This window comes from Panthera tigris, chromosome E3, assembly GCF_018350195.1.
Source record: "Panthera tigris isolate Pti1 chromosome E3, P.tigris_Pti1_mat1.1, whole genome shotgun sequence".
NCBI classification, from domain to species: Eukaryota; Metazoa; Chordata; class Mammalia; order Carnivora; family Felidae; genus Panthera; species Panthera tigris.
Genome location: NC_056675.1, coordinates 3,756,095 through 3,765,311, shown reverse-complemented (window position 1 = coordinate 3,765,311; position 9,217 = coordinate 3,756,095).

The following is a 9,217-nucleotide window of genomic DNA, read 5'->3' as shown; positions in this document are numbered from 1 at the left end:
GAATGATGGCTTGGTGTTTCTGTTCAAAAAGACAAACCAAACTCACATTTACAGAATGATGCTTAAATGCAAGATTAGTTATTGGTTAATGCAGAGTGGCAACATCAGAAAAAAAGAGAGACACAGGAGTTAAGAGTCAAGGTTGTGTCAGAGGCTGGAGTGAAATGGGATTTTTTTTCTTTCTCATCTTTTTCGTATGTGTCTGCTTTCAAAAAAAATCATTTAATTGGGTCTTTTTTGCTTTTTAAAATAAACAAGAAAGGGGCGCCTGGGTGGCTCAGTCCGTTGAGCATCCGACTTCCGCTCAGATCATGATCTCACGGTTCATGGGTTCAAGCCCCGCGTTGGGCTCTGTGCTGACAGCTCAGAGCCTGGAGCCTGCTTCGGGTTCTGTGTCTCCATCTCTCTCTCTGCCTCTCCCCCACTCGTGGTCTCTGTCTTTCAAAAATAAATACATGTTAAAAATTTTTTTTAAATAATAAAAAGTAAACGAAACAAGGAAGGGGCCATATGTGGGCGAGACCCCTTACTCACCACCCCTGCCTTGTCTATGGAGCACACAGACGGACTGGTCACATTCCAAATCCGCGCCCCCCCCAGCTATCCTTGTTTGTGTGAGTCCCAGAGGCCCCAGCATCTTGTTAGTGTCATACTGGAGAGGAGTTGGGGAATCTTTCTGCTCAGGCCTCTGGAAAGCTCTTCCTGCTTAGAAAAGAGGTTTTGTTTGAGTCTTTTTGGCCTCTGAGGCACCAGAGGGAGTGATTAATAGGGAACCACCTCGAGATTTCAATAGAGCAGCAGCGTGGGCTCCCAGGGCGGGCAGGGCCTTTGTTTGGCAGAAAAAGCAGCCGATAAAGCCGAGAACGGCTGTCGGCCGGGAGTCCGGTCCCCAGGCCTGCTCGGTTTTGTCCCTGCCAGGCCAACCTCGAGCCCTCACGCCGGTCTGGGAAGATTCATCTGCCTGTGTCCTGGGCGGGGTGATTAGTAGGAGCTTTCTCCTCTGGGGAGGGGGGTCAAGTCTGGCAGGCAAAGGGGGGACCCGGGCCTCACGAAGCGCTCAGGCTGGGCTGGGGCCCAGAGACCCTGCTCTCTTTTGTGAGGTCCCGCAGGCAAGAGAAGGGCAAAGGCACAAGGGCGGTGATGGTGATGGGGCACGCAGGCTCGCGGGGCAGGGGTGCGGGAGGGCTCCTCGGCGGAGGCGCCGAGGTGGCCGGGCCTTCGGGCCTCTGTGGCTGGGGGAAGCGTGTGGGCCTGGGACTGGGGAGCAGCCTCCTCTGACCGCAGGAGAAGTGGGAGGACGGGGACGAGGCCCAGCGGAATTAAAGCAGGAAGCGGAGCAACAGCCGGGAGGCCCAGGCCCGGAAACCGTGGCCGGTGCGGGTCCCACGCTGGCTCGATGCTTCCTCGTGTGCGTTTGCCCGTGAGCGTGAACGGGGGCATGAGCGGGTAGTTCTGGTCACATCGGAGTGAGGGGCAACGGGGTTGTCAGAGCCCAGAATCCCCGCCTCCGTTCTAACAACTGCCGAGGGGCGGGCAGGACGGCAGCATCCCGTGCGAATCCCAGGGTCGGGCGCTCAGCATTCGAGAAGCCTCTGTCAGCTCTGAGCACGTGGGGCCCCCGCCCCGCGCAGGCCGCCGATGCTAGCGTGCCCGACGGCGGTTTCTCTTTAGCACAAAAGTGCCTCCTGACGAGGCCTCAGAGGCCAGGGAGCGTGCTGGCAGATGTGGGGAGTGTGTCCGTCAGCTCGGCTGCCGTAACGAGCACACCACAGCCCGGACCACTGACAGACAACAGACGCTGATTTCTCAGGGTTCTGGAGGCTGGGAGTCCAAGGTCAAGGTGCTGGCAGATGGTAGTCAGCACGCAGAACGCCTCATGGGGATTTAGCTATGACAAAATGGAAGCCAACAGGCCCCGCCCACCTTGCCCAACTCCAGGGGAGCTGCAGACACAGAACCCAGCATCCACTGTCCGTTGTCCCTCGTGTCCACAACCCCCCCCCCTCACTGCAACAGCTTTTACATGACAACCTAATCAGGATGCGAGCTCAGCCGCCAACTACCAGAAAGCTCAACTCAAGATGGTCTGAACGATGCCCAGTGTGTCCGTCCACATGACCAGGATCTGGATGTAGGGGGAGTTTCGGGGTGGCTCGACCCCATGGTTCCAGCCACCTCAGACAATGATATTTGTGCTCCTCCTGTGGCAAGCCCCACGGCCGCCACAGCTCACGCTCTCCCGTGGCGTCTGGAGAGGGAAAGGCCTTCCCTTCTCGAGGCTGTAGCTTAGGAGGTGAGAACCCTTTTGTGGAAACTCCTATCAAACAGACACCTGACCTCTCCCGGAAGGCTTGGGGGATGGTAGACAGTGACTGACTTGGGTTCCTGAATCACTCACTATGCATGGTGTAGACCCATCCGTGCCCAGCTGGAGTCGGTCCCCCTCGCCGCCCCCTGACGGCTCCGTAGCGGGTGAGGGCAGCAAGGGATGATGGCCACTTAACACGGTCCACTGAAAGTGGCTGCCTCACCGAGTCCCGTGCAGCTGTGCCATGAGGCAGGTACTGTGGTCACCTCCACTTGAAAGGTGAGGACAGGGAGGCCTGTTGGGACACACAGGTAGGCAGGAAGCTCTGGCACAGAGGTGAAAACGAGGCACAGGAGGGGCGCCTGGGTGGCTCAGTCGGCTGAGTGTCCGACTTTGGCTCAGGTCATGATCTCGCAGTCCGTGGGTTCGAGCCCCGCGTTGGGCTCTGTGCTGACAGCTCGGAGCCTGGAGCCTGCTTCACATTCTGGGTCTCTTTCTCTCTCTCTGCCCCTCCCCTGCTCATATTCTGACTCTCTCTCTCTCTCAAAAAATAAATAAAAACATTAAACAATTTTTTAAAAAGAAAATGAGGCACAGGAGTCTAGCTCCCAACCTCACACCCACCGCACAGCTCGTGGACTCAGGACAGAGTCATTGCGGGGCGCGGGGGGTGAACCCATCCCAAACGGAAACCCACCTCGAGTTTCCTCACTGTGACACCATCTGAGAGCATTCTGGGCCAACACCGGGGTACAGTTCTTGCCTGCTATTTTTATTGCCCAATGTTTACATTTCTCCCCAACTTTTTAAAATGGGGAAATGTAACATTTCACACATACACAGAAAGGTGCATAAATGTAGCGAATGATGACATATTCACTTTCTGTTGCAGTGTAACAAAGGAGCACACATTTAGTAACTGACAAAGCACAGGTTGGTTACCTCAGGTTCCCCAGGGCAGGAGTCAGGGGTGGGCAGAGCCACCGGCTCAGGGTCTCCCTCGCTGTAATCCAGGTGGGGGCTGGGCTTTGCTCTCGTCTGGAGGCTCCACTCTTTCCGGCTCATTCAGGCTGCTGGCACACGCGTGTCCTCGTGAGCACACGACCGAGGGCCCCAGCTTCTTTCTGGAGATTGGCTGGAGGCCACCCTCAGGTCCTGGACGCGGCCCACCGTCCCCTGCCACGGGGCCTTCTCCAAGGGCTGTTCACGTGGCTGTGGCTCCTGCAAGGCCGGCAGGAGACTATGTCTCCAGACATCATGGGATCGTGGGCGTGATGGGTGTGACATCCATCATCCTTCACGTGTGAAGGGACACAGTCAAGGGAATGAGGGCCTACCCCATTCAGCAAACTCTGCTGGTCAGAAGCACATGATGGGTCGGGCTCAGACTCAGGGGGAGGGGATGATACAGGGCACTGACTCGCCGGGGGTCACCTTGGGGGGTGCCTAGGTGGAACCCGGGGGAAGAACCTGAACATCCAGGACCAACCCAGAAGCCTAGCTTACACAACCCCATCTCCTCTTGGAGGTGAGACCCGTGCGAGCCGGAGCTGGGGCATGAGAATCAAATGTTAACTTTTCAGGAATTCTGTGGGCTTGCGGTTAAACAAACATTATCAAAAATTAAATTATAGACGTTTACAGTGAAATCAGTACTCTTGATAACAAGGTCTCAAAACACATTACTTCTCAATCATCCTACCGTGACCTACGTGCCTTGGGTTACTTCCATTTATTGGATCCATATGCTGGAAAGATGGTTCCCAAGCCTCATTCTGACACTCCAGGTTGGTTCAGGCACCCCACACTGGCCGCTTGAAATCAGCCATCAGAGAAACATTTATATTGTGGAAATCTGAACATGCTACAGTTCAGAGCTGGAAGGTTGAATCTGGCCTTTGCTGGAGCTAAGAACAGCTTTCATGTTTTGAAAGGGTGGTAAAAAAAAAACAAAACAAAAGAAAAAATATGTGATAGACACTACTTGTGTCTGGCAAAGCCTAAAATATTTCCCATTTGACCCTTCGGGGAAAACTCTCCCCACCTCTAGTCTAGACTTTAGAAAGTAATGGAGAAAATTAACAATGTAGTTTAATTTAAAATGTTGCCAAAAATGTGTCAACTCTGTATCCTTTACATTGTAACAGGCAGAAAACATGGAGGAAAAACTGTATTTGTGCCCTATGGGAAAACCATGATCCAATTTGGCCAAGAAGTTGCTCAGGTCATTGATGAAATTCTTTTTGGCTTCAAAGTTCGTATCACATATTAATTACATTTGATGACAAGTTTATTGGGAAGCAACTCAGTTTGACAGATCATGGGTGGATTTCAACTAGAGACTGGCTTTGGGTTTGAGAATTACTGGGGGGGGGGGGTACCTGGGTAGCTTGGCTGGTGGGGCATCTGACTTGGGCTCAGGTCATGCTCTCTGAGTTCGTGAGTTCGAGCCCTATGTCCGGCTCTGTGCTGACAGCTCTGAGCCGGGACCCGCTCAGATTCTGTGTCTCCCTCTCTCTCTGCTCCTCCCCTGCTCACCTGTTTTCTCTCTCTCAAAAATAATTAAAAAAAAAAAAAATTACTCAGGGAAGAGAGGGGCACCTGCCTGGCTCAGTCAGTTGAGCATGGGATCCTTGACTTCAGCTTGGGTCATGATTCCAGGGTGACGGAATAGAGCCCCACGTCCAGCTCCATGGGTGTGGAGAGATTCTCTCTCTCTCTCTCTGACCTTCTCCCCTGCTCACGCTCTCTAAAATAATAATAAAAGAATTCAGCAAAAATAAACAAAAGCATTCTCTGAGCATCAGGGGGCTCTAAGAGATTTACAAGAAAGAATACTGTTTGTTTTATCATTCTTTGTGGAGGGGGCGCTGCCCATGCTCCGTTTCAGCTAAATTTGAAATAAACTCATGCTTATGCACATGCACCCCGCCCCAACCACTTGTTACAGTAGCATCAGCCTGATCTTCAGGGTAAGTACTTCCTGCCTTTCCCTGATAACTTAACCAGCTTTAGAGCTGCCTCTTCCCTACACGTGACCCAGGCACCTCAAAGGCCGCAGCAACGGCCGGCACACAGTAGGCATCGACTAGATGTTGCTCAAGTGGGCAAACTAATTTTGACAGAGCAACCAGCAGCGGCAATGCAATGGTGAGCCTTTCCGATAAAATGGCAAAAAAAAAAGTAAGTCAGGGGAAGTGGGCTTTCTAACCTCGGCAAGCCTCCTCAAATCTTTTTTGAAGCAACAGGGCATAAAATCAAAGGCGGGCGGGGAAGCGACCGCTCTAACAGCAGCGCAGCCTGGGGGCTCCGCGAGCGCCCAGCCAGGTGACCGGAGAAGCCAGGCGCGTCGCCTCTCGTTGGCGCGGCCCCCTCGCATGAAGCGCGCACGGGGCACCCGGAGAGCGTCCGCGGGGCCGCCGCGCTCGAGCGCCAACTCGGGCTGGGCAGGCAGCGGCGGGGGCCGAGCGCTCCGCCGCCGGGGCCACGTGGACGCCGCAGGCCCCGCCCCCGCACGGCGCGGGGTCTTGGGGCCGACCCGGCGCCGCGCGTGTGACCTCGGGCGGGCCGCCCCCAGCTTCCCCTCGCCGAGACTCCGGGCGGGCGGGAGGCCGCGCGGTTGTCGCAAGGACGCAACCGACCCACGCCCGGTCGCGCGCAGACCGGAAGGCGCGCCGTGACGCTTGGTGCGCAGGCGCGACGAGCGGCGCGGCGCGCGGGGCCGCCACCAGGGGGCGCTGCGGGCCGCCGGCGCCGTGGGGGGAAGGGAGGGTCCGCGCCGGGACCGGACCACGTGCGCACCACGTGGCGCACCCGGCAGCCCCGGACCGCGGTCGGACCGCCGGGCCGGCCACGCCGCGCCGCGCCGCCAGCAGCCGGCAAAGGCTAAGGGATCGGTCTGCCCCTGGCGCCCCTGCTGACCTCTGACCTCCGACCCCACTACCTTTCGGGTTGCCCCTCGCGGGTGGCCGCGCGGTGTGTTTATAAACAGAGCTCTCGGCGGCGCCCAAACCCCGGATCGCGGATCGACTCCCGGGGAGCGGAGCCTCCTGCGCATGCGCCCCGCGTCTTCCGCGGGGCTCTTCCTGCGCAAGCGCCTTGGCGGGCGGAGGGCGCCGCTGCGCCGGGCGGGGACCCGTCGGGAGCGGGAGGGCGGCGGCCGGCACGAGCTGGGTTCCGCGGTTGCGGCCCGGCTGGGCCCCGCCCGCTCCTTCCCGAGATGCGTTCCGCGGTTGCAGCCCGGTGTCCTGAGGCCGGGCCCCGTGTGGGAAGTAGGGCACAGGCGGCAGGTCGGGCAGATGAGCTCCTGATCTGCGCGCGCACCCCCCCCCCCCCCCCCCCGGCTGTCCTCCCTGGCCCACGTGGCCCTGGGGCCAGTCCCCACCCAAGAGAGCCTTTAAACCCAGCAGCCCCCAGCCTCCCCCCCCCCCGTGCTGATGAATGGGTGCTCAAAAGGTGTTTACACACAGTGGGATACTGCTGAGCCTCAAAAAGCCAGAAAGATACTGTGTTAGCTGTATCTTGTCTCGATGAACAAGGAAGACAACTCTGACCCAAGCCACGAGGGCCACGAACCCGAGGCTGAGTGACAGAAGCCAGACACGGAAGGACCACTACTGCACGATTCCACTCACAGGAGGGCAAATTCATAAGGACAGAAAGAGTAGAGGTGCCCAGGGGATGGGAATTCTTTGATGGGGACGCGGCCTGAGTTTGCCAAGATGAAAAAAGGTCTGGAGACGGATGGTGTCAGCGGCTGCACAGCAATGTGAATGTGCTTAATGCCCCTGAATCCTGCACTTGAGAATGGTTATAAAATGGCAAAGGGTGTGCGGTGTGTGTGCTTTACCACATCCTCCCCAGTCAGTATCTCATCAAGTTCTGCCAGGCAAGATCCTTTCTATGTTCTCAAAGGCCCCGACCTCTCTCATCCCTGCCCACCTCATCTCGAACCCCTCCGGCCCCAACCAGTCGCCTTTCTTGCCTAGAACACACCATTTTTGCTGCTCCTTGCTGTTCTTGCTGACAAATGCTTTTCCCTCTCATCTTCGCACGGCTGTTCCCTTCTCGTGGACTCGTCCATTTCATACACATGCTTATTTTCCGGTAGGCGTTATACAAGACCTGGCGATGCACAGGTGATCAAAACAGGTTAGGACTCTCCTCTCATGGACTTTATAATCTGGCAGAGGGTATAAACGCAGAAAAACGTCAGATGGTGTGAGTACCATTAAAAAAAAAGGCATGAGGCAACCGTGGACCAGGGATCTAAGCTAGATGGGGTAGGCCTGAGCGACTCACTGAGAGCTGGTGGCCTGAGCTGAGACCCTGCAAGATTGGGAGACGGGGAGAGAGGGGTTTCTCGGAGAGAGAGGGCAGCTGGTGCAAAAACCCTAGAGGCCAGAACCATTTTCGTGTGTTTGGGGAGCAGAAAAAGACCAGGTGGGAGGAGTATGCGAGTGAGAGAGAGGTTTAAGAAATGAAGGCAGACCCGGGGCACCTGGGTGGCTCAGTTGGTTAAGCGTCCTACTCTTGACTTTGGCTCAGGTCGTGATCTTGGGGTTCGTGAGTCTGAGCCCCGCGTTAGGCTCTGCACTCGTGGTGTGAAACCTGCTTGGGATCTGCTCTCTCTCCCCCTCTGTGTGCAGTCTCTCTCTTTCTCTCTCTCTCAAAATAAATACACTTAAAAACAAAAAAGAAATGGAGGCAGACAGGTAAGTGCTCCTGTTACTTTCTGGGAGGGAAGGACCCTCACACTCGCTTGGGGAAAAGCAATTATTTTGTTTGGCCCGCAGTGTGCTAGGTCAAGAGTTCACTTAGGGCTTAGCTATTCCGGTTTTCGCTTGGGGGTCTCAGGCAGTTACCATCAGGTATTGGTGGGGGTATGGACATCTCTTTTTTTCTTTTTTTTTTAAATTTTTTTTAACGTTTATTTATTTATTTTTTGAGACAGAGAGAGACAGAGCATGAACAGGGGAGGGTCAGAGAGAGGGAGACACAGAATCTGAAACAGGCTCCAGGCTCTGAGCGGTCAGCACAGACGCGGGGCTCGAACTCACGGACGGGGAGATCATGACCTGAGCCAAAGTCGGCCGCTTAACCGACTGAGCCACCCAGGCGCCCCTCTTTTTTTCTGATTTTAGACATAAAAAAATCTATTTTACAGGCATGCACACACATGAGCGTGCATACACACACACACACACACGCACACACACATACCAGGTGCTATGTAACTTACTGAGCCACGTTCCTGTGTTTCCCATAATCACTGTTGATGACTTTGCAGTAATAAACAGAATTTGGTAACTGGGCACAGAGAAGGTCCTAGAGGTGTGGAATCGCCACATCTAAAAATGTTAGAAAAGAGGTCTAAACCAGTGATATTCGAAGTGAGGTTGTAGACCACTCCTGATCTGCCCACTGTTTCCTGGTCTGTGACAAGAAAGTGCAGACATTGGAAATAAACATTTAGAAAGTTCTTTAGGGGGCGCCCGGGTGACTCAGTCAGTTGAGCGTCCCACTTCGGTTCAGGTCGTGATCTCGCGGTCTTTGAGTTCAAGCCCTGTGTCGGGCTCTGTGCTGACAGCTCAGAGCCTGGAGCCTGCTTCAGATCCTGTCTCTCTCTCAAAAATAAATAAGCATTACAAAAAAATTAAAACAAATAGTTCTTTAGGAATTTGACTCTTTTTTTAAAAAAATGTTTATTTATTTTGACCAAAAGAGAGCGACCAAGCACACTCGATCAGGGGAAGGGTGGTGGAGAGAGAGAGGGAGAGAGAGAGACAATCCTGAATCCCAAGCAGGCTCCAAGCTGTCAGCATGGAACCTGACACAGGGCTTGATCCCACAAGTCGTGAGATCATCACCTGAGCCAGAATCAAGAGTCAGATGCCCTACCGACTGAGC